Here is a 25,458-nt window from a genome sequence, read left to right as displayed (position 1 = left end):
TGACAGGGGCAGGTGTGTGTTAGCCTGAGGGATGTTAGGCGGAGCGTGGCTTGCAGGGAGACAGGGCTGCAGCTGTGGCTGTCAAAGGCTGAGCGCAGAGGTGCTGACATCTGTGGGCTTATTCCCTGAGCGTGAGAGCCGTCCTTGGGTCCTCTGTGCTCTTGACATGAAATGGACTGGTCTGTATTTCTGGGCTGCAGGAAGGAGTCTTGTCCCTGAGAGTACTGTCTCATGCTAGAAGGCATTTCAGGTTCTCACTTCACAAGGCATAGGTATTTGCTGGTTAGTGTTCTTTACTCAGAGATAGTAAAGTATTTACTGAGAGTTTCTTCCCCTGGGTGGCCTAAGTCCCCAAGGGAGACTCCCTCTGCAAGATCCTCAGTACCTCAACATGGGGGCCATGATTTTCTTTCATGAAGCCAGGCAGCTTTTGCCAGGATGATGCTGTGTAAGAGACAACGTCTAGACAGGGTCCCTTACTGCAACAAACTTCTGTTTCCTGCTTTATGGGTTTTCCCGTGGTTTGGGGCTGCTCTAACCATCATTCCTTGAAGAATCTAGCTAAGGAGGGCATGCAGGAAGGCAGGGCTGAAAAATCCAAGGAAACCCATGGCATCTGTTCACAAGTCCAGGAGCCAAAGTGGGGCTCTGGGCTGAGCCCAGGAAGAAGAAGCCAGAGGGGAGGGCTGGGGAGAAAAGATCCAGTCCACGGTTGGGTGGATTCAGCCACACTGCACACTGGAAAGCTCTACACGTGCATTTCTCCTTTATTTTTTTCCTGTGGGGGGGTCTCATCTGTAGCAGTCACCCCAAATGGGGTGTCAGAATCCACTAGAGGACTTGTTAGAACTCTGGTTGCTGGGCTTACCCGCATTTGACTTGGCAGGACTGGGGTGGGGGCTGAGAATTTGTCCGTTCGACCAGTTCCTAGGTGATGGGATGTGGCGGGCCCCCTCTCTCCTGGGTGGAGGAGGAGAGTCTAAAGCTTCCACACCTGCACAGTGGCTTCCTGGTCCCAGGATTCCCCCAGCCCCAGCTCCGGGGCTCTCCATGCCTCTTCTCTCCCCTGTGAGATGCTCTTTAAGAGGGAGGGAGAGTCTCTCAAGGAGAGAGCTCTGCACAGTTAGCACCTGCCCGCCAGCCTCTGCCCTCCAGCCTGCTGGTCCCTGCTTCTTTCTCCTGAAACTCAGACTTCCTTGAGGGTGAAAGGTCAGGAGCTTCACCCCCACCCCCCATCCCAGGACACAGAGGCCCAGGCAGGCCAGGAGGAGGAATGGGGCCCCTGTACTGACAGGTCGAAGCTCTGGTGGCCCTGTCACACAGTAGCTTTGTGATAGCAAGAAAATCATTTCCGCTCCCCTCAAAAGCTTCGCTTTTGTTTATTTACTGAGTTTTGTAGTACTGGGGTTTGAAATCTGAGCCTCAAAAATGCCGGGCAGGTGCTTCACCACTTGAGTCATACCTCTAGCCCTGTTTGCTTTGGATATTTTTCAGCCAGATCCTCCCACTTCTTGTCTGAGGTCAGCCTCAGACCTTGATCCTCTTTCCCATGGTAATCCTGTATAGCTGAGATGACAAGCTTGTACCGCCCTTCCTCCCTCCCCTCCTCCTTCTTTCCTTTTTTTCCCTCCCTCTCCCCTCCTTCCCTGTATCCCTTCCCCCTTCTCCCCTCCCTTCCTTCTCCCTCCCTCTCTCCCTCCTTTCCTCCATTCCTCTCTCCTTCCCTCTCCCCACTTCTTCTCTTCTTTCTTTCTTTTTGTTTCTGATAGGATCTCTCTGTGTAGCCCAGGGTTGGCTTTGAACTCACAGTCTTAGAGCCTCAATCTCCTGTGTGCTTCTTGTAGAATTTTTCTGCCCATCCTGTCCTCACTGGCTTAGCACAGACTGATCACAGTAATATTCATGACTTTCTCTGGGTCAGGTGTCCCACACAGGGTGTTAATGTTCTTTTAATCCCTAAGGGTTGGACCTGTTGGAGGCCTCAACCTGGGAAGACATTTGCCAGAATCTCTCCAGACTCTGGAAGGATGACGTTGTTTCCTCAAGGCAGGGGGATGAAGATGGGGTTCTGTTAGTATTATAATATGTGCTCTGTGTTTATACCGATATCTTTTCATCCCAGGAGAAGAAAAAGTTGCCTTGCTTGTTTAAGGACCTTCCTAAATTAGTTGTTGAGTTGGGTTAGGATCTCCTCCCCCGTCCCCACCCCAATCTCCAGTATTGAAATTAATTGGTGTGGTTAACTGCTGAGTGCATACAAACTGGCCTCCTGGTATTAAAGAATTAATGACACCAATACCCCACTGAATGAGAAGGCAATACAACTTCTGTTTGCCCCAGCCACCACCGCCACTGCTAATTTCATTTTAGAAAATTAATAAAAATGAATTGCACCACTGACATTTATGGAGTTTCCTAATAAAATGATACATTGTTTGTGTGGAGGAATCCCTATTAAATTAATTGTTGTAATCAGTTCACATATAGATGTTGGTATAGGCGCTGCAGAGGGACCCACTGCCAGCCTCTGAGGCTTGCTGAGGGCTGGGGGTTATAAATAGAGCCCGTGCTCAGGTCCTGCCCTAATTACAGAGGCCCCAGGAGCCCACTCACCTGTTTCATAACAAGGCCTGCTATGAGGCCCGAGCAATCGGGCTTGGGGAGTGGCAGCGTTTCTGCCAGCAGTCACCAATGCTGACTGTCCCAGCATGGGATTGCATTCTGAGCATGTGGTTCTTGAACCACCAATCACCCTTCAGCATGTTTTAACCTGGTCCTTGAGCCTGACCAATCACTCTTCAGCATGTTTTTCCCTGGTCCTGGAGCCTGACCAATCACCTTCAGCATGTTTTTCCCTGGTCCTTGAGCCTGACCAATCACTCTTCAGCATGTTTTAACCTGGTCCTTGAGCCTGACCAATCACCCTTCAGCATGTTTTTCCCTGGTCCTTGAGCCTGACCAATCACCCTTCAGCATGTTTTTCCCTGGCCCTTGAGCCTGACCAATCACTCTTCAGCATGTTTTTACCTGGTCCTTGAACCACCAATCACCCTTCAGTATGTCTTTACCTGGCCCTTGAGCCTGACCAATCACTCTTCAGCATGTTTTTCCCTGGTCCTTGAGCCTGACCAATCACTTTCAGCATGTTTTTCCCTGGCCCTTGAGCCTGACCAATCACCCTTCATCATGTTTTTCCCTGGTCCTTGAGCCTGACCAATCACCCTTCAGCATGTTTTTCCCTGGTCCTGGAGCCTGACCAATCACTCTTCAGCATGTTTTTACCTGGTCCTTGAACCACCAATCACCCTTCAGCATGTTTTAACCTGGTCCTTGAGCCTGACCAATCACCTTTCAGCATGTTTTAACCTGGTCCTTGAGCCTGACCAATCACCCTTCAGCATGTTTTTCCCTGGTCCTGGAGCCTGACCAATCACTCTTCAGCATGTTTTTCCCTGGTCCTGGAGCCTGACCAATCACTCTTCAGCATGTTTTTCCCTGGTCCTGAAGCCTGACCAATCACCTTCAGCATGTTTTTCCCTGGTCCTTGAGCCTGACCAATCACCTTCAACAAGTTTTTAGCTGATCCTGGAGCCTGACCAATCACTCTTCAGCATGTTTTTCCCTGGTCCTTGAGCCTGACCAATCACTTTCAGCATGTTTTTCCCTGGTCCTTGAGCCTGACCAATCACCTTCAGCATGTTTTTCCCTGGCCCTTGAGCCTGACCAATCACTCTTCAGCATGTTTTTACCTGGTCCTTGAACCACCAATCACCCTTCAGCATGTCTTTACCTGGTCCTTGAGCCTGACCAATCACTCTTCAGCATGTTTTTCCCTGGTCCTTGAGCCTGACCAATCACCTTCAGCATGTTTTTCCCTGGCCCTTGAGCCTGACCAATCACCCTCTGGAATGCCTTTGTTTGTCTTTTGCTATGTACTCAAAACTGTAGTAGTACCATTTAGAACTCCCCATCCTGTCCCGGGGAGGTGAATTTAGAATCTTGGGCTGAAGAGTGTCTGTCCTCTGTCTAGAATGTTCTAGCTCCTCCTTCAGGCCTTGACTTGGGTAGCCTTTCTCTGTCTCCCCCGTCCACCCCTCTATTATCCATGTAGGCCCTCTTTTTTCTTGTGTTACACTTTTCAGACATAGGGCACTGTCTGACACATGATGTATATTAGTTTTTTTTCATTATCTGATCCCCTACTTCATGAATGAGTAAAGGGATTATTTTTGAACCAAAAAACCCATGCAGTAGTCTTCCACAAACAATTGTGGGATGAGTAGGAATGAGGTAGAAAATGGGGGAGTTGGGTATCCTGAGTGCTGTGAAAGAAGAGCCCCTGGGTTTTCTCCCTGTTATTATTTCTTTTTTTCTGTTATTCTTTTTTAGTACTCTACCATTTGAGCCACGTCCCCACTTTAGCTTTTTGGTGGCTAATTAGTGATAAAAGTCTCACAGACTTCCCTGCCCGGGCAGACTTCAAATCACCATCCTCAGATCTCAGCCCCCTTAGTAGCTAGGACAACAGGTATGATGTTGGGCTTTTAAATCCTCGGGACAAAGGCCTGCCAGGCACTAAGTGACTGCATGGTGAGGGCTAGAACTGGAATGGGAAGCCAGGAGGTTCTCACTACCAAGACTAAAACTGTTGCATATTTCTGCTGCCTCTCCATTGCCCAGAGAAAGGAAATGGTTCCACCAATCCTGGTGTCCCATGTCCCATTCCCGCCCCCCCCTCCACATCCGCCATAGATTCTGCACTAGCAGAGACCAGGCACCAGGCCCGACGCTCTCTGTGGCCACGTGTGTTGGGCTAGGCCTGTCAGGTGGGCTTCCTGTAACTCTCCAGGGCTGCTCCCCCGCTCCCCACCCCTCGCACAGACAAGTCGGGATCTGCACCCTGGCCCCTGGGAACAGAAGCCAGCAGAGTCCAGGCAGGCCACTGCTACGTTGAGCAGTTCTGATCATTTACTTCTTCTCTCTTGGGACCTGCGAGGCCCAAGGCTGAAAGAAAGGGACATCTTTCCAGGAACCCTAGAAGAGGCTGGAGAATGCTAATGATCTAATTAGTTAATTGACTGGGTTGATGTAGATAGCACCTTAATGCTGATGCACTAGGAGTTTAGTAATAGAATTTCTCTATCATGGACGCTAAATGCGTCTTAGTCATTAAGTAGTAAAACAACAGGAGTAAGACAGTGAAAGAAAGGGGGAATCACCTCTCTCTAGAGGTGGCTAGAATTTGAGGGCCACCCCCCACCCCTCCCTCTCAGGTTTCGTGACCCCGCATGTGGCTTCTTGAAGTGGCCCGGGTCCTTCCCCACCCCAAGGTGTGCATGGATGTGTGTGTGTGTGTCTGTGTGCGTGTGTGCACACAGGCGTACATGCTGGTACTGGGGCTTGAACTTGGCTTTATTCTCTCACTTGGCTTTTTCACTCAAGGCTAGCGCTCTGCCAATTAAACCACAGCTCCGCTTCCAGTTTTTTACTTGCTAATTGGAGAAAAGTTTCACAGGCGTTTCTGCTCAGGCTCGCTTTCAACCGAAGTCCTCAGAGCCCAGCCTCTGAGTAGGTAGAATTGAAGGTGTAGGCTCTCCGCACAAGGCTAGAGTCTCCTTTTCTTTTCTTTAGTTTGAGTGTATGTGGCATGTATTATTTTTTTATTTATCTTTTTGCTGTTTGAACACTTAATTTCCTCATCAGACTGTCAACCCAGCCCCCCGTCAGTCCTACATCTAACTCAGGGACCCTGAGTAGCAGATCACGTGTGTCTGTCAGCTTTCGGTATCTGTTTTTTAATTTTTTTAGGTTATTGTCATTGTAGAGTTGATACACAGATTCTTCTTTTCGTATGTCATCATTCTACTTGAAAAGCTTTGAGACTTCTTAGGTGAGAAGATCCCAAGTCCGCGGTACTACTGAAGGTCATTCTCCTGTCTCCACCCTTCTTCGTCTTCTCCCCGTGACTGCCCACCTCCCAGCATTGGCTGGAGTTAGGGATGTGTAGGGCTCTTTCTAGTGAGCTTCCTCAATTCCTTTGCATTGCCTCCCATCCGCCCTGGCCTCACCCAGACGCCCTCACATCCAGCCTAGTCAGCGGCTTCCAGGAGCCTCTTCTCTCTTTGCTGCCACAGCCTGTCATTGCTTACCATCACTTGACAGTTTAGCTGCCACTCAAGTTGTAAGCCTTGTCTCCCAGCAAGTGAGGAGCTCCCGAGTTCCCGGAGGACAAGGTCAGGCTGTCTCTCTGGTCCCCTAAGCAGAGGTGTGGAGGACGCTCTGCTCTGATGGGTTAGGCAGGCGGTAGAATAGTCACCACCGCTCTGCAGCCTGCTGGGGGAATCAGGGCCAGCGCTCCCTGGCTGCAGGCCTGGTGTAGGGTGGGGGCTAGGGACAGCGGCCCAGGCCCCCCGCTGCTCTTCTGCAGTTGGCACTGCTTTTTGTGCTTTCCATGCAAGCCCTGCATGGAGGTTTACCTGTTGGGCACCTTTGAGGCACTCGGTCCCTGGGACAGATGGTGACAGGACTTTTCTAAGGAAGCGTGGCCAGGCTGTTTATGTGACCAGAATAGAAATGCAAAGAAGAACTGCAAAAAACAATCCCGTGTGAGACAGGAGCTGGTGGCTCACGCCTGTCATCCTAGGTACACGAGAGACTGAGGATCACAGTTCAAAGTCAGCGTAGGAAGGAAAAGTCCGGGAGATTCTTATTTCCAATTCACCAACAAAAAAGCTGGAAGGAGAGTGTGTGGCCAAAAAGCCAAGGGACAGCATTAGGTTCTGAGTTCAAGTCCCAACACACACACACACACTAAAAAAAATAGTAAATAATAAAAATATAAATAATACCATAGAGCTGGTTTAAAAAATTCCCAGAGCTAAAAAACATAAATTCAGATATTAGTTACCATGCCATGAAGCTTGACGTGATTATATCCCATGTCCCAAGCTGGACACAGAGGGTCAGGTATTGTTTGGCTTTCTGAATAGTCCAATCTGGAGATGAATTGGAGACTGGGTCTCGGGTCTGGGTTGCTGGGAACATGGAGGCTGAGTGCTTTAACGGGTCGGAGCATTTCAGCTGGAGAAGATGAAGCCCTGGAGATGAATGATACCACACAACCATGCAAACGCATTGACTGCTGCTGAAGGCCCCGTTTAAAAATAATTAAAATGGGGGCCGGGAGTTTGGTCTAGTGGTAGAGCTCTTGCCTAGCATGCATGAAGACCCGGGTTCAATTCCTCATACCACAAACATAGGAAAAAGCTGGAAGTGGTGCTGAGGCTCAAGTGGTAGAGCTCTAGCCTTGAGAAAGTCCAAGGACAGTGCTGAGGCCCTGAGCTCAAGCCCAGGACTGGCAAAAAAAAAAGATTAAAATGCTGGAAATTACATTGAACACATTTGGCCACACTTTGAAAAGTTCTCAGAGTTGCTTCTTAGGTTTCCAGTGGGTGGAGTTGTCAGGGGCTGTGTGTGTTGTCAGGTGTTGGGGTGTGGGGAGTGTTGGGGTGTAGTGGTGTCAGGTGTAGAGAGTTTTGGGGTATAGAGGGTGTTGGGGTACAGAGGTATTGGGGTGTAGAAAGTATGGGAGTGTAGAGTGCCAGGGTGTAGGGGGTGTTGGGGTGTACAGGAGTCGAGGTATAGCAGTGTCGGTGCAGGGGTGTCAGGGTGCAGGGGGTGTTGGGGTGTAGGACTTTTGGGGTATGGGGGTATCATGGAGTGATGGGCCATAGTCTCCCAGGGCTTCTGATCCCCACATCATTTCAGGCACTGCCCCAATGTCGTGACTCCCGCATCATGCAGAATTGAGGGTCCCTGTTCTCAAATGAATATACCGGGGTGCCCTTTCCAGGCACCTGACTGTGTGCCTGTGGAATAACCAAGTCCTAAGCCATTCCCAACAAGGCCACCACTAATGAAATAGCAGCATGGTGACGGCCGGTCCAGCGAGGCTGCCGTTCTCAGTGAGTTCAGGACCAGAGGGTGGATGGGCCTCCGCTTTACTTGGCACTGCTGTGTGTGTGCTTCTAGCTCTGGTATCAGAGCCAAGAGTCTTCGGAGCCAGGATCCCAGCCCCTGGGGAAAGCTGGGCTGCAGGCATTGATGTTAGAGCCTCTCCTGGGGTTAGATAGCTGTGCCTTCTGATTCTTGCTGTTCACCTTCTCTTATCATTTCAGTGTCCTTGAAAACAAACATGCACAGAGAGTCAAATGGTTCTTGTCAACTTTTAAGGACGTGGAGAGTCGTCCTCTGCCCTTGGGCTCCATCCTGTCTCAGGGAGGGGGGAGACTGCCTGCACCCCTGGTTCCCACCTTGACCTCTAGGTTTGAATCTATGTTGATTCTGTTTGCTGAGCTGATGGGTTGATCTGAGACGTTGCTGTCTGCTGACTTCCTGTGTGCTTAGGGGGATCCAGCTCCCTGCGGGGCGGGGGCAGGATGCACACAGCTGGTGGGTGGGAGACCCTGCGATTCAGCCTGGGGATCTCCCGGGTGCCACTCCAGGTCGCTCAGAGATGGTCATGTTGGGGCTAGCTCTGCTGCTGGCGACCCAGAGCTGGGCAGGGCAGGGCTCGGCGCCTTCCTGGCGGCTGCAGTGGTGTTCTCTGGGTTGGTGGTTATTTCCACCCCAGTCCAGTGCTGACACCAGATCCACCTCTCCAGGCTCCACCCTGAGCCCCTGCCGTCCTCACAGCTGCCCTCTCTCCCTTGCCTTCAGTGGCAAGGGCAGCCCCCTCCTTCCTGGCCTTGGCAGAACCATCCTGAGCCCGCACGTCCCCTCTACCCCTCCCTCTTACCCCTCCCCCACAGCTGCATGTCATCTCTTATTTTTCTCTCCTTTTCTGAAAATCAGTGTGTTTTTATGTTATTATCATCATTATTATTATTATTATTGCCAGTCCTGGAGCTTGAGCTCAGGGTCTGAGCACTGTCCTTGAGCTTTCTCAAGGCTAGAGCTCTACCACTTGAGCTACAGCATCACTTTCGGCTTTTTCTGTGTATGTGGTCCTGAAGAATCACACTCAGGGCTTCATGCATGCTTGGGGAGCACTCTACCACTAAGATGCGCTCCGGGCCCCTGTTTTTATTTTTTTATTTTGGGGGCTCTAGGTTTGTTTGTTTGTTTATTGATTTATTTATTTTTGTGGGTTATGGGGCTTGAACTCGGCCTGGGCCCTGTTCTGAACAGAGCACTTCAGCTCAAGGCTACCACCCTACCCTTGAGCCAAGCCCCACTTCCTGTTTTCTAGAGGTTAATTGGAGATAAGAGTTTCACAGACTTTTGTGTCTGGGCTGACTTTGAACCTTGATCCTCAGATCTCAGCCTCCTGAGTAGCTAGGATTACAGGTGTGAGCCCCGCGCCATGGGGCAGTAGGGGGGCTCTAGGTTTATTTCGAGGCTAAGGGCTTCATACGTGCAACAAGACAGGTGCTCTTTCTGTTGAACCACACCTCCAGCCCCACTTTTTGCTTTATTTTGAGATAGGGTCTTCCTTCCTGCCCAGTGTACTTCTGCATTAGTTTTCTTAGGGTAGCAGTCATGGCTGCCTCTAACTCTTGGTTAAGAAGAACTCTCCATCTTGTTTCTGGCTTCAAGCCATGCTGTCAACACCTTCGGCCTCTCCAGTAGACAGGGTGCCAGGCGTGTGCCGGCGGGGTCCAGCCTGACTGCAGTTTGTTGTGGTTTTGTTGTTTTTATTTTGTTTTCTGAGGTTCCTGTATGCCTAGCTACTGAGCACTGGACAGCAAGCCTCCTGGCCTTGCCAAACCCTGCACCTGCCTCTTCCTCTCCACCCCCACCCTTGGCTTAGGGTCCTCCTGGCATTGGCACAGGGTGTGATAGTTAGGATCCTGGGCGACTGGCAGTGCCTGGCGTGCAGCTGGACAGCCATGTCCTGACGTATCTTAGCTTGTCACTCGTGGTCCTGCCTCAGTCTTCCCTGGGTTATCCCCGCTTACAGGCTGCCCATAGCATCTGACACGGATGTGTGGTGGAGTTGGGGTATGCAGGCTGAATACTGCGAGGTGAGGCCTGCTGGCCTCTCCAAACGACATCCCCTGGCAGCCCTAACTGCTTTTTTGAGACTTGAGAAGACCGAAGCTTCCCTGTGCTCCTACAAATCACTGGGCAGCCGTTGGCCGTGCCAGTTTCCTCGCTATGATCAGCTCTCAGGCCTGCCAGTCTTAGCCTCGTTGCTCCCTCTCCCAGATATGGGAAATTAGGAGTGTCGAGTTTCGCTGCCAGGGGCCCAGCTGGCATCTGCAGCGATTCCCCTGGACCAGTACTGATCTAATAAATCATGGCTGGCTGCAGGGAAAGGAGCTGGCCCTGGAGCCCCCGGCCTTGCGAGGTGGGGAAGAGTTTCCACAGAACCACCTTTGCAATTCATAAGTTTCTGCATAATGACTGATTAGCAAATCAGCTGGGTATTCTGGGATGGAGATTCTCACACTGTTCTCGGCTTGGCGCAGAGATTGCTGTCTCTGCTATTCTTAGGTTCCTCCCCCTCCCCAGTTCTTTATTATGGAGGCGTCTTAAAAAAGCTGGAAGCAAACCAGAACACAAGAGAGGAGCTGTTTCTTGGTTCTTAAACTCTACTGCTTCTCCTACTTTCTACACACGCGTTTGGTTTGCATGCCCTGTGTTATGTGTATGTTGGCATGTGAGCATTCACATATACACACAGAAATGCACAGTGTACAGACACACTAGCATTTAACGCATGAGCACATGCTTATGTACATACATGACTGTATAGACCTATACACATTGTGCATACACACAACTGTGTAGATCCCAGTGTATCCATGTACCAAGGTGTACACATATGCACACGTGTGCACAAATGAATACGAGTGTGCATAGAATCCATGCATATACACATGCACACACAAATATACAGCAGGCACATACATGCATATATACATACACACATGCACACAAATATACAATAGGCACATATATACATATATTGTATAAATGTGTATATATGTATACATGTTTATGATATATATGTGCTTGTTGTATATTTGTGTATATCTATATATTTATATATATGTATATATACTCCTTCCTGAATTGTTCACTTTATTTACTATTTCTTTATTTAATTTTTGCCAGTGCTGGGGCTTAAATTCAGGGACTGGGTGCTATCCTGGAGCTTTTCTGCCCAAAGTTGGCACTCTACCACTTGAGCCACAGCTCCACTTCTGGATCTTTGGAGGTTAGAGTTAAGAATCTCTCACTTTCCTGCCTGTGCTGGCTTTGAACCATGATCCTCAGATCTCAGCCTCTGGGCTAGTTAAGATTACAAGTGTGAGCCATCAGCGCCCATCTAACAGTCACTGTAGTTTGCTAAGGAATATATTTCTGAGAATTATGCTCTTCTGTTCATCCCATGACTTGATAAGACGTAATTTATTGGGGCAAATAAAAATTTCTCCTGAAATAAAAAGAAAACTAAATTCTGTCCTGGCTGCCTCTGGCCTTCCCTGGGAGGGAGCGTCTGGCAGATTTAGCTGTTTGGTCCCAGGTGACTGCGGGTGGGGGTAGGGGAAAATCCACTGAGGATTTGATGGCTGTGTTTGGGCGAGCGGGGGCAGGGAAAATGTCCCGGCTACATGGTGGATGTGGGACCGTTTCCTCGTTCCCGGCTCTGGAGGAATTCTGGACCAGCATTTGTCTTTCTTGTTGGCAACTGGGAGGCCCAGGGCATCTGGATGGCAGTGGAATCAGATTTGTATGGGAAATGGTGGTGGGTGCTTAGACCAGTGTGTCAGGGAAGTGTGATTGTTGGGGGTTGTGGGGAAGGTTGTGGAGAAAGGCGGTGGAATTCTGGACAGAAGAACTTGGATGCGTGACAACAGATGCCACGTTCTCCACCTGCACTGGGAACTGGCATCGCTGCCTGTTTCACACCACCTGTGTCAGGAGCGCTGTCCTCTGGTTCTGGAGGGAGACTGTGTGTGTGTGTGTATAAATAGGCACAAAACCCCTGCAGGTGGAGATGGCAAAGCTGAGGCTGGAGATGGGTGGGATCAAGGTTGTACCAGCTGCTGGCTGGTACCTGCTCACTGATGTATACCTGCTTGCCCTGGCGGTGAAGAACCAGAGAATGATCTGGAAGATGGCAATGGCGTGAGAAGCCGGGGCTTTCTCCCATGCCTCTGCAGATGTCCACTTTATGGGTGGAAAGGCAGAGGCACCGTCTGTCCACCTCCGTGCACAGGGGCCTGTCGCCGTAGGAGTCTGGAAGGGCAGGGGTGAGGGAGCTGGATTTCCCTGGGTCGGGAGCTGGGCTCTGCTTCCTCTGGGTGGCACTGGGCTGATGTCACCCGCATCGTCCCCTTGTATTCTTGTGCCCTCTGGTTATCTGAGCACTCCCCTCCTCTGGGCATGCTCTGTCCTTCCTCTTCTCCCAGTGAGAGGAGTGATGGATAGCAGCGAGGTGGCCTGCAGAACTATTCTGGAAGTAATTGCCAACTTGGGTTTTTTTTTCTCCTGTGGTGTGGTGTTGAATTTCAAGGTGAGAAAAATAAAACAACCTCTCCCTTCACTTTAGGAGCGAGTGGTTTGGGCTGGCCTCTGAAGGAGAAATTCTGGCCCTACTCCCCATGTCCCCATCAGGGTCTGACTGGGATAACCCACCGACCTGTGGCTGGCTTTGGAGCTTCTTTCCTAACCTAGGGCCAAAGAGTCTAGGAGGACACATTTGAGTTTCTCAGTTTATTAATTTTGCATTAAACAATTAATTGTCAAGTTAATTGATGAATTATTCAATTTTCAGGTAAAAGGGATGATAAATATTCATAACGTATTTTATTAGGGGGATTTCCATTGCCTATGTCATTAAATCTAGATTAAGGAAGGCTGATTTTTAAATGAAGATGGAAAACAATTGCGCTTTACAATTAATTTACCAAGATGTTGAGGTCATTACTTTGTGAGTTTACCTCTTGCCAGAAAGTTGAAGAATCCTGGCTGGGCTCTGTGTCTTGTGTGCACAGAAGTGCAGCCCCGTTAGTTTAGGACAATTCTCAGGTCTGTGAGGCTTTGCTATGATCTGAGGCATACAGGGGAGGGGCTTGGGGGCATGGGCGGGGCCCCTTCCTGCCTTCCACTGGGCTCAGCTGATGCCGGGAGCGGCTTACTGTAGGCTCAGAAATAACAACCGGGCTAGATCCGATGTGATGTGGGCGTGGATCCCTGTAAAGAAGTGGACAAGTGTTTGTGTCTCCCTGTCTATCTCAAGGTGTCAGTGGGTTTCCTGCAGAATGGCAGGAGTTATGGGCAGCTATCTTTTATCTGCCAATACTCTGTGTCCAGGTTGGACAGCAGGTTTTGTTTTGATTTGTGTTTTTCTAGCTAGGTTTGCTAGATTTGATGGATGTACATTTGCAAAGCTACTTCCAGCAGAAACTCACACCAGGGTGTTGAGCAGCTTCCTAGGGCCCCATAGGCTGTGAGAGACCCACAAAGGGCTTCATTCAAACCAGGGGTTGTAGGCCTCTTAGCCCCAAACATTCCATTAGATAATATCTGAGGGCTGGGGGGCGGGGGTGTGGGAAGAAAGAGTCAGATGACAGACAGACATATACATACATAGAAAGAGACAGAGAAAGACAAAGAGATATAGACACACAGCAGTGCCCTGAAACATAGGCTTACATCCTTCTCCTCAGCCAGTGGGCCATAGGGGCTGAGACTACAGCCTAGGTCTTTCTGACTCCCCTCTGACTGCTTTTGCCAATTTCCCTGTCTTTTCTGGTTGTTTCCCTGCCCCCACGCCAGTGGTGGCGCATGTGGGAGTTTCTGTACCCCAGCAGGACCAGCTTTCTCTGCACCATCAAGTATTCATTAGAACTCTCCAGCAATGCGCGTTTGCTCTGAGGACGCTGATCCCACCGTAAGCCCTCTCTTCCAAGGAGCGCCTGTGATGCTGCACCTCACGAACACGCGTTCTGAAAATTATCCCTAATTGGCTTGGAAGGAAGGCTTCCAACAGGCAGATGGCTTAATGTCTTGAGTTTCTGGTGTGATTCCGGGAGGCACGAGGATTAGATCTGGTTTGGGAGAAGGATCTAGTTAATTTGGGGGTTAAGAGTAAAGATTCAATCACTGCTGTGTATGGATGAGGTTGGTGCTGGGGAGGGGTGTCCTCCCCCACCCCCCAGGAAGCTGTGTCATGAGTTATAAAGGTACAGAGTGCCAAGAGAAGGTACTCGATGCAACTGCATCTTGTGGTGGGCCCCATGGGCTTACAAAAGGAGAAGGCAACATGGCCCCTAATGTAATTGGAGGGCCAGGTCATGCTTCTTGGAGACATCAGAGCGATTCCCAGACAGCACCTCCAGTGGTGTGTGTATGTGTGTGCACGCACACATACTCAGAGCTGTAGGGAGAATGCAAAATGGGGCCAAGATCAATTGGATTCCATTGATTTCATTGGGGAAAACAGCACAGCAACATTTGTAAGGGCAAATTTCAATCAGGAAACCGTGAACTTTGGGGTGTGTGTGGGGGGGTGGTAAGCGATGGGGAAACAAAACTTGGACTTTACTCATCTTAAGCCACTGAGAGCAGATTTATCAGTGGCTTTGACATCCATGATGAGAAAGTTCTAGATGCCAGGAGGGCTGCTTCAGGATGGCCTTTGGGTGTTCAGGCTGCTGAAGCCCAGGAGATATTGAAAAGGAAGCCACAGGGGCTTAGCATAGTGGAGAGAGGGTCCCTTGAGGCACAAACATGGCTCCTGTTCAGGTCTGTTTAGGCACATACATGTGTATATGTGTGTGAGAGAGGAGGGGGGACTTACCATGGTGGTCTAATTCAGAAGGCTCTCTTTGACCTTCTTCTCCAATATAGTTCAGGAGACATTGGAGGGGAGCTTGTGGGGACACCACAGGACATTAGAAAAAGAACTTTCACAGTCACCCCATGGGTCCTAGGATCACTCTGACTTGCTCTTGCATTGACAGGGCTGCTTGCCAGCCAGGGTTGAGGCCACCTTCCTTGCCCCGGACTTTGACAATGCCTGGGGACATTTATAGCGGATTCGGTGGGAGGGTACTTGCTTCTGGCACTCTAGCCTTGCTTTAGAGTGCATAGTCAACAGGAGAGTTTACACACACGTGCCCGGAGGTTGAGAACATTTCCATTCTGCCCTTTCCCAGTGGCAAGTTACCGGCTGTCATGCTTCAGCTTCTCCACTGGTTGTGAGAATCCCCTGAGTGGGGGCAACCATGCCCTCCGATGCACCACTGGTAACTGGTGTGTCTGTGACCAGATCGTCTCTCTTCTTCCAACTCCTCCTCTTCTTTCTCCCCTTCCCTCCTACCCTCTTTTCCTCCTTTCTTTTCTTCCTTCATTCTCTTTCTTTTAAATTATATATTTTGTAATCTCTTGAATTCCAAGTAGCAAATAAAGCCACCCATGTCCAGGACAGACACCACTCATCTTAACATAGTCTCTCTGTGAACTGGATTCAGGCTCGGAACTCTCTTAGCACGGCCAGTGTAGCTGGGATTGAAACTAGTTTGCTTCTCCTGGGTGATCAGAGTGGGTTCACAGTCTGTCTGTGGGTCAGGGGGAGGAAATGGAGCCCTTGGTGTTGGGAGACTGTGGTAGCCCAGTTCTGCAGCCCAGCCCTTCCTTCTTGCAACCCAGTACTTCGATGGGACTGGCAGCTCCTCTGCTGGCTGGGGGGCTCTGTGTGGACTGGGTCCTGGTCTTTGCCTTGGTGGGCTGGGTTTAGTTCCTGGTCTTCTGTTTGGTCCTTTACGGAATAGATTTGGGCAGGAAAGGGAGCGCAGGTCTTGCTGGGAATGAGCCGGCAGTGGCCTGGGGGCCTTTCTGCATCCAATTGATCAGACTTTCAAGTGATTTCTTCGGTCCCTTTCCTAGATCATGCTCCTGGGCACCAGGTGACGGCTTAATTCACTTCTGCAGTCTTGATTCTCCCCCCCCCCCATGCTCACTTCCAGTAGCTGCTGCTGGGGGCATCCTGCTAACAAGGAGTTGTGCAGATTTCGCTTCCCGGGCCTTGTAACTCTTTGTCCAACCCATTAGAATTTTCAGCCTCCCTCTCTACCTCCTCCCATCTTTTTTTTTTTTTTTCCTTTTGCTTTTTTCAGTTTCTTTTCCTGAAGGGCTAGAATGTTCCAAGGCAGTTTAATAGACATCGATTTGTGATTTTTAGCCACTGTGCTTTGGGAAGGTTGAGAAGCCAATAATTAATCCTCGCAACCATTCATCCCTTTTGTTTGAAAATGACCTAGTAGCTGAATTTGCTCAAGCAGGCCCGGCCACTCCGACCCAGTTTGGCTGCCTTGCCTTCTGCGACTTCATTCACTTCATTCAAAGGGGTCCGCAATGAATTATTCAGCCCTGCTACAGGGGAGAGGAGATACCGCCCTTGTCACAGTTCATCAGCTTTCCTGACAGCCTCCTGGCACTCGGGAGGCAGGCGAATGAGCCTTCTTCTGGGTGGTTGCAGTGCATTCCTGCCTTTTCTGGGAAGTTGGCCTGCCCTGTAGTCCTGGAAGGGCCCTGCTGTTCTGGGGGTGCAGCCTCCAACTCAGAGGAAATGGCCACCAGGGCCCCTCCCAAAGAGTGTCCACCCAGACTCTCATTCCCAAATGCCTTCCCATGCCAGTTCCCTCTGCAGCAAATCAGGGAGAATGGCTTTAAAATGAACAAGCCATACCTCCAGCCCTGTGTTTTGCTTGCTCATTTTCGAGACAGGGTCTCATTTCCTGCCCTTACGTGTACCTGGAGCCGATCTGCCTGTGCCAGGCTTCCTGTCATAGCGTGGGTGACAGGTGCGTGCTACCAGGCCTGGCTCTTGGTTGAGAAGGGATCTTGTAAACTTATTTTTTTGTTGTTGTTCAATTTTGACCTGGACTGGCCTCAAACCACCATTTCCCCAAGTAGCTGGGATTATAGGATGTGCCACAGTGCCCAGCGTGGTTCCCAGCATCTGATTACCCCTCGTATAAATCCTACGTGGAATGAGGGGGCTGTACAGGTTGTTTGGAGGGGATTCATAGGATTTAGAAGCAGGTACATTTGTCATGGAAGCATGCACAGAGCCATTTGCTGCCAGATTGTTCTGTGACCTCCCACCCGTTTCCGCCTCCTCTCACCCCCCTCCACATGTCTGCACGGAAACCCATTCTCTTGCTTTTAGGGCACAGAGGACCAGGCAGACCTTTCTCTGTGTCTTCTTTACCCAGATTCTTGTCGATGATAGCATCCACCTCCCGGTCCCTTTCAGATTCTTCATGGATTTGGTCATGCCATCCTGGGTGTTTCTTCCTGTACCTGTGAAGACTTAGGTCATCCCCCCCTTTGGAGAGAGAAGATAAGTGTCAGGTCCGCCTGGAAGAAATGACTTCTTCCCTTGGCTCTCTCCCCCTGCTCCCTGGAAATCCCCGCCCAGCACCTGTAACCCTGGCAACTAGCATGTCTGGGGGCAGAGGGAGGTCCCTCAGTCTGAGGTATTTCCCCATCCTCTGACATCACATCCACTTCTGCTGTGGCTATAACTCTCCCCCTATATAATCTCTCACTTCCCACCATAAGCTTTCTTGCTCGCCCAACTCCATCTTGGACGGCAGGAGTCTGCTCTTTCCTCACGCAATAAACCTTCTTCTCCTGAACTGCATGGAGTTTCCTTTCTGCACACCTTGCAATGAGGAATTAGGCCATCTGCCCAAGGTGACATGGGACATGGCTGATCAGACTGCTGATCCTCTCAATTGGGACTCTAGATCCTTCTCTCTGTGCTGCTGATAAGGGTCAGGGAGTGTGTGTGTGTGTGTTCTTTCTTCTTTGATTGGGATGCTTGGGGTGTGAGGCCAAGCCTTGACCCTGACACGTGAAACGCAGGGGTCATCTCGCAGACTTGCACAGTCTGTGCTGGTTCCAGCATGCCTCCAGGACCCTCTCCCTCCAGTGCCTGTGTGAAAATCCAGACAGAGCACTCTGGCCACAGGCTGTTTGCTTCCTTTGCCTCCTGTCTGGACCTGGGGGCTTTGCTCTCCTGCACCTCCCTGTGGGGTGCACACACTGGTGCCTGAGTCCCATGGGTGGCGGCCTCCCTGCCTCTCCACCTCCCTTAGGAACATGGACTTGATTCTCTCTGTCCCTGTGCACTGGGCTTTTGGTTCAAGGAAACGTATCATGAGCACCGGAAGCAGCCACTTGCTGAAGTGCTTGTGTGCAGGTAAATTAAGTTAGCCTGACTAATTTAGGCTAACTTAATGATACGTGGGTGCAGCATTTTCCATCAGAGGCTGAATCTGCTTGGCTCCCAGGCCCTGGGCCTGTGGCTGTCTGCTCTGGGTTGGTGTGGGGGTGGGGGGGTTTCCCCACGTGCTCTTGGCTGTGTGCCCGCGTGGCCTGTGTAAGCTGTGGTCTGAGGAGGAGTGGTCTTCCGGGAGAAGGGCCGGCGGCTGGCATCTGAGGTGCAGAGGAAGAGTGTGGAGGACTGCAAGGAGAGGAAGGGAGGATGTAGGCAAGACCTCTCCTCCAGACAGGCCAGGGCCGAGCATATTTATTCATGATTCTTCACATCATAGTAAAGCTGAGGAGTTTGTGGCATTTTAAATGCTGTATGGATTCATTTGTATTCCAAGATGATTATGGGGCAGCAGCTTTTGTCCAGGAGGTGAATATGCAAAAATAACCTTTAAGTTCCTCATAATTAACCTTTCATGGCATTCTCTTACCTGAGCCGCGGATTGTAGATTTCGACACTGGAACAGAGGTTGGGGGCAAATGGCTCATGCCTGTGATCCTGGGTACTTAGGAAGCTGAGATCTGAAGACCATAGTTGAAGAAGCCAGCCTCATCAGACAAATCCATGAGACTCTTATTGCTAATTAACCCCCCAAAAGCCAGAAGTGAAACTGTGGCTCAAGAGGTGAAAAAGCCCAGGGACAGCACCCAGGTCCTGAGTTCAGGCCCCAGGACTAGCTCGGAAAGCACACAACCCATAGCAGACAGACAGAGGCTCGCACTTGCTGAACCTGCACTCCTGGTTTTTGAAGTGCAGTTGGGTGGGGGAGGAGGTTTGGGCCTCTGCCCTTGCCGTCCATCAAAGATGGCTTTCTTAGGGAGTGAGCTGTGCACAGACGTTCTGGGCTTTGAGGCCATGTTGCTCTTCGCTCATCTTTAGCTGTACCATCTGACTCTTTGGGCTCGTCTTGCTCCTTACGGCTCCTCCGGCCATCACAGGCTGGCACTTGTCACAGCCAGCCTTAAGTGGACTCTGGAGAGAGCGAGCTTGTGTCAAAGCACTCAAAGTTCTCGGAGTTCCTGTCCAGTGGGGACCCAGGCCACAGCGACCTCCATATTGCTCAGACTTCCTCAGACACAGACCGTCAGGTGCGTGTGTGTGTATGCACGCGCATGCGCGCGCATGCGTGTGTACGTGCACCCTCGCCTGCATGCTCATGTGCTCATGCTCACTCATATACATACAGAAAGAAACAGTACCAGAAACTGGCCAATAGGCTCACAGAAGCCCACCAATCCCCAGCTGGGCATCCAGTGCCTGGAGACCAGCTTTGCCAAGTCTGGGAGGTTCTGAGAAGGCCATCTGAAGCCCACATGCTCAGGTAGTGAACCTGCTTAAGTGTAAACACCCCCACGGGCCAGGAGTTTGGCCTAGTGGTAGAGTGCTAGCCTAGCTTGCATGAAGACCCAGGTTCAATTCCTTGGTACCATACAAGTAGAAAAATCCAGAAATGGTGCTGTGGCTCAAGTGGTAGCACTCTAGCCTTGTGAAAGCCCAAGAACAGCACTCAGGCCCTGAGTTCAAGCCCCAGGACTGGCCAGAAAACCAAAAAACACCCGCCAGGGGCTTGGGTGTTAGCGACTTGGTCCCAGAGTGGTACTATGGGGGCGGGCAGTGACCTTGGGGGTGGAGCCTGGCGGGAGCTCTTTGGGTAGTTGGAGGCCTGACCTCAAAGGGGACTGTGAGAACTTGGCCCTTCCTTCTTCTCTCCCTTCCTGCCCACGAGGTGAGTGGCTTCATTACGCAGTGTGCTTCCAGCCTCACCATTTCTGCCTCACCACAGACCCCAAAGTAACAAGGCCACAGACTAGGGAATGAAACCTCCCAAACCATGAGCCCAAACCAAACTTTTCTCTCTGCAAGTGGACTACGTCAGGTATTTGCTAGAATGCAAATTTATTAGTCCAGAGTCGAAAGGCCAGGAAAAGATGGCCACCCACCCTTACTCCGGCAGACCAGGCAGGATGAAGACCACTCTCCCAGGGGAGGTCTGCACATGGGCTCTAACCCTGATTAGACAGGACCACCCACACTGGGGAGGACTCTGTGTGTCTCAGTCTCAATTTTCCTCAACCCCCCCCCTTAAAAAATCTTCCTAGACAGAGCCCAGAATCATGTTTAAATAAACATCTGGGCACCCTGTGTCCCAGCCAAACTGACACATAAAATGCAGCATCTCAGTCTCCTGCCCTGGAGACCCCCTCCCCTCCTGCTGGCAAGTCTTCCCCACCCCAATCTCCTTGTCATCTACCTTCCCCTTTTGATGGGAACTCAGTGTTTGACCTTGACCTAGCTGAGGTGTGCCATTAATTAGCTAGTTTTAAAAAACCATTAGATAACCACAATAATTATAGACATATAGGTTAAGAATTTTCACCAAAGCCCACAAGTACATTTCTATCAAGTATGGCCTTCTTTCTTGTGAGCCTTCTGTTTGTGGGTAAGCAAATCTTTTGTCTTACAAGACACCTTGGTCACAAGACACCTTCCTGTACTTTCTTGTTTAGAATGGCCACTCAGTATTTTTTTTTTTTGGCCAGTCCTGGGCTTGGGCTCAGGGCTTGAGCACTGTCCTTGGACTTTCTCAAGGCTAGAAATCTACCACTGAGCCTCTGCACCACTTCCGGCTTTTTTCTATGTATGTGGTACCAAGGAATCGAACCGGGTCTTCATGCATGCTAGGCAAGCACTTTAACCACTAGGCCAAACTCCCAGCCCAGCCACTCAGTATTGTAGAGTGGAATAATCTCTCATTTCACAGCATTCATTCCTTTTTTTTTTTTAACCAACTCTTGAGTATTTGACTCTGTTTTCATAGAAACATCTGTCCTTTTCACACACCCATTTCAGGGTCCTATTATGTATCTACTTACATCATTCCAATAAAAAGGCGGCTGGGCACAGTGGCTCACATCTCTCATCCTAGCAACCTAAGAGGCTGAAATCAGGAGGATCATGATTGGAGGCCAATAGCTGGGCCCGGCGGTGTGTACCTGCCAGAAAGCACAAACAGCAGGATGGTGGTCCAGGCTGGCCTGGGCGGGGAGGAATGCCAGACCCTATTTGAAAAAGAATCAAAGTGTTGTGATGGGGGCATGGCTTAAGGGATACATCCACCAAGCCCTGAGTTCAAGTCCCAGTACCAAACAAAGCCAGCACAGGGCTGGGAAGTTCCATGCAGACTCCACCAATGGACTCAGGCATGAGCAATGTCTGTCTGGGCTCTGTGTCCAGCAGCTGGGGAGGGGACCGCTCCATGATAGCCCTGGCCAATGGAACCCTCCCCAAGGGAGGCGGAGTTTCAGTGACTCTGGATTCAACACCCAACTGGTTACAAACCTGGGGGACATTGGTGGATGGCTTCTACTGGTGGGGCCGACTCCCACAGCTACAGCTGCCTCCTCTCCAGGGTGGGCAGCCTGTGGGCCTCAGAAGTAGGGCATCTAGAGGGATGGAGAGCAGTTAGCAGAGTGGCCGTTGTACGGAAGTCAGCACACATCCGCCAGGGCTCCCAGCGTCAGCCTAGCCAGGGGCGATGGGTCAGAATTTGATTTCAGATTCTAAGCACCCCATGTCACCTGAGCTTTGATGCTTTTGCTTTTTACTGGGGGACGAGGCAGACGTGTTCATGACTGTTTTTACATGCTATGGGAAGACTTTTCCTCGTTAGAAACTGCCTGGCTGGGTACTGCTGGCTCACGCCTGCAGTCCCAGCTACTCCAGAGCCTGAGAGCTGAGGATGAGTGCCCAGGCAGGACCGTGTGTGAGACCCTCACCTCCAATTAACCGCAGAAAGCCGGGAGCGGTGCTGTGGCTCAGGTGGTAGAGAGATCCCCGTGCGGGCGCAAAAAGATCAAGCAGCAACAACAAAAACGACCCCACCTGTCATGGTGGGCTCGATAACCAGCTCTGTTTGTCCCTTTGCTTGCTTGCACACGTGTGTGCTGGATGTGTGAGTGGGTTATGTTTTGAGGTTTGGTGACTGCGCCGCGAGCCCGGCTGAATGTGGACGACCGGGTAGAGCGTGCTGTCCAGACACAGCGTGGCAAGGGGCGCTTGTGTTCAGCAGAGGCCTCGGGAGCTGTGTTCTGCCAAGCAGCAGCGTGTGTTTGTGTGTTAGGAACAGAGTTCGGCTGTGTGTGTGTGATAAGGAGCAACGAGCATGTATGTCTCAGTTTCCTGCGTGGTTCACAGGCAGCCTGGGGTCTGAGGTGAGGAACCATCTGACTCTCCAGATCTCTTAAAGACCCCTGATGTCTGCTGGGATTTCACACATTAAAGACTTCAATGTGTTGTGTTTCCTCTGAAGACGGGCTTAGCACTTGATCTCTTCCAACAAAATGACTCCTTTGGTCCAGCATTTCCTCTAGCCATTCATCTCCCCGGCCCCCATCCCCACTGTATTCCCACCCTGCCTCGCCAGGGTCCCGTTCAGAACCCAGAAAAACCCAGGGTGGATGTGTGGGGGCCGACGGTAGAAGACAGCAATGCAGAGCTGCAGATGGAAGAGGAGGAAACCACGAGGGCGTGGATTCTTATCACCCTGCCCATGGGTGCTCTGACACCAACATAAGCCAGAGAAGCCTGGCATTCCCAGAGGCAGGGCACTGACTTGGCACTGAGCCTTCCGGTGCAGCAATGCCTGTGCTCCAGGGGTGGGACAGCACCAAGGGCTGTCAAGCTACACTGTGGTAGTCAGTGTCTGGTTTGGGGCTGCTCAGCAGGCAGAGCTGGCAGCTGTGTTGGCACCGTGCAGAGGGGACTCCGGAGAGCCCCCCCCCTCCCAAAAGGTGATAGTGCTTAACTTCCCCCCAGAAAGCCTGGCTGAGAACAACTGAATGAAAGAGCAGTGTGTCTTTTGGTCCCGCCGTCTCACCTGCCCACCATCCCCTGAGGCGGGGTCAGTTATGATGATTGCTGTTTTCCAAAGGAAGAAACAGAGTCCTAAAGACCCCCAGTGACCACCGATGGTGGTGGGGCTCAGAGCCAGCTTATATGACTCCTGTGGTTGTACGAAATAGCCCTATGGGCTGGGCTGGGTCTATGGCTCCAGGGTGTCTCCCCAGCTTCACCCGGAGTGTGGACTGGTGGAGGCAGGGCCTGGCCGTTGTCACTCATTGCTGGTGTGGCAGAGGCTGTCCTCGATTCCTAGATGTGTTGCTTGCTTCACCAAAGCCAGCCAAGCAGAGGGTTGGCTAAGCAGGGCAGAAGTCACCCTGGTGACAATACCCATCTCACGGCCCCGTCCCACCCCTTTTCCTGCTGTCTGCTGATTAGAAGCAGGACAATATTCCATTCCCTTTCAGCAGGAGACAGGAAAACCTGGAGGTGGGGAATCCTAGCTGCTGTTCATCCACCACGGACCCTAAAAGCCGGGACAGACCCCCTGTTAGTGTTCCAGGGCTGGCTGGGAGACCCTCCCCATATCACATACACATGCGCTGACAAGTTTAATTGGTTGACCGTTTTTAGGTGTTACTGTTTCTATTGTTTGCAACATCTCTGGTGTTATCAGGGATAGAAGGAAAATCTCTGAGCCACCCTTTTGATTAATGTATGAGATAGAATATTACACATTTCATAGGATTGTTTTTCAGAGAAAGTCAGTCTGTTTTCCAGGAGAGCTGGGGACGGCCAGGGCTGTCTGCAGAAGCTCCCACTCAGGGCAGCCAAGCAGAGCCGGCCATGCTGCAGGATGCCTGGCTACATCTGTGCCACCAGGCACAGTGGCCTCGTTTCCGCTCTGATTTGCATGGAGAGGAACATGAGCTATGTGTGTTGTTTATGGACTCCAGTGGGCCCTGCAGGTGCTACAGAGTCATAAAAACAGAAAGCCAGAGCTGGGCGTGGTAGCTCCAGACTGTAGTTCCAGCTCTTCTGGAGGTAGAGATGGGAGAATGTATGTTTGAGACCAACCCAGGCATGAAGACCTGCACGGCACTCCCGTCTCAGCCGGTGGATGGCGGGGGCAGAGGATGGGGGTGTCATGTGCCTGTTACCCCAGCTATGAAGGAAGCATGCAGAGGACTGGTGCCTGTGGCTTTCCCAGGGTGACTAAAATCATAGAGATTTCTTGTTCCACCATTCTGGAGGCCAGAAGGAGGCTGAGGGAGCATTGGACTCACACCCCTTGTCACTGCTGGGGCCCAGGTGTTCCTTGGCTGGGAATGGCCACCTTCTCCCTGCAGTGTCACCTCGCCGCCCCATACAGAAATCTGTCTTGGTGTCCACGTTTCCTCTGGGCATGAACATGAGGCATCTGGCTGGAAATCCCCTTGAGAAACTCTTTTCCTTGATGTCTGCGAGACCCTGTCTCCAAATGCCACGGTCTTGCATAGCATGCGTGTGTGCACATGGGTGTGTGTGAGTGTGTGTAGAGAAGTGTACTGGGGATTGAGCCCAGGGCCTTTCCTACTCTACCCACTCTACCACTGAGCTACACTCCAGACCCAAGGGTGCATCTAGGCTAGAGCACCAGGCCGCCATGTCCTGGCTCTAAGTGGCCTTCCAGGTGCCTCGTCCCCCTCAGCACACGTTAGCTGGGTTCTGATGTGTGACACCACCAAGAGCCGCTCTCTAGATCTGTCCGTGGTGTGTGCTGTGCCAGGCCTGGAGCCTGATCATCCATGCCCTGTGTGGTCCTCCCCCGGAGACGAGGCCACACCACCTGTCCACAGCCCACCACGCACACTCCTGACCCCCGCTGCCCCACCATACACAGGATTCCAGGCCACCGACACCCCGCCACACACGCCGTCCTGACCGCCGGCACTCATGGTCCTGACACGACACCAGCATCCACACACACGAAGTCCCCCTGACTGATGACACGCCAGCACACAAGCACGCGGACCTAGTCTGCGGGTGGCACGCACTCTGCCTGCGGTCTTCACGCACCATCCAAGGCCCAGGTCAAAGGCTCCTTCCTTCCCCAGCTGCCTTTCCCATGCAGGATTTTAGGTGGCTTGTAGCCAGCATGCGAGCAGTGACAAGCAGGTGATAAGACATTCATTAGCTATCTACTGCCTGGACCCAGGTCCTCGGTGATAGGGTTGTCAAGGCAGAAGGACAGTGGTGCCCCATGGCTCTGAGGGGAGGGCGTTTTCCCATACCTGGTGCCCAAGGGTGCCCTTCCTGAGTACACTCCATATACATGC

The 25,458-nt window shown here is 51.3% G+C and overlaps 1 protein-coding gene across 14 annotated transcripts in view; it reads left to right on the top strand.

The window, feature by feature from the left end:
- Camta1 (calmodulin binding transcription activator 1) overlaps positions 1–25,458 on the top strand; it is a 684,963-nt gene that overhangs the window by 249,741 nt on the left and 409,764 nt on the right. The gene's annotated exons all lie outside the window — the stretch shown is intronic.

Source organism: Megascapheus bottae, chromosome 6 (genome assembly GCF_031878675.1).
Source record: "Megascapheus bottae isolate mThoBot1 chromosome 6, mThoBot2.hap1, whole genome shotgun sequence".
NCBI lineage: Eukaryota > Metazoa > Chordata > Mammalia > Rodentia > Geomyidae > Megascapheus > Megascapheus bottae.
This window is presented reverse-complemented; position numbering and strand designations above follow the sequence as displayed.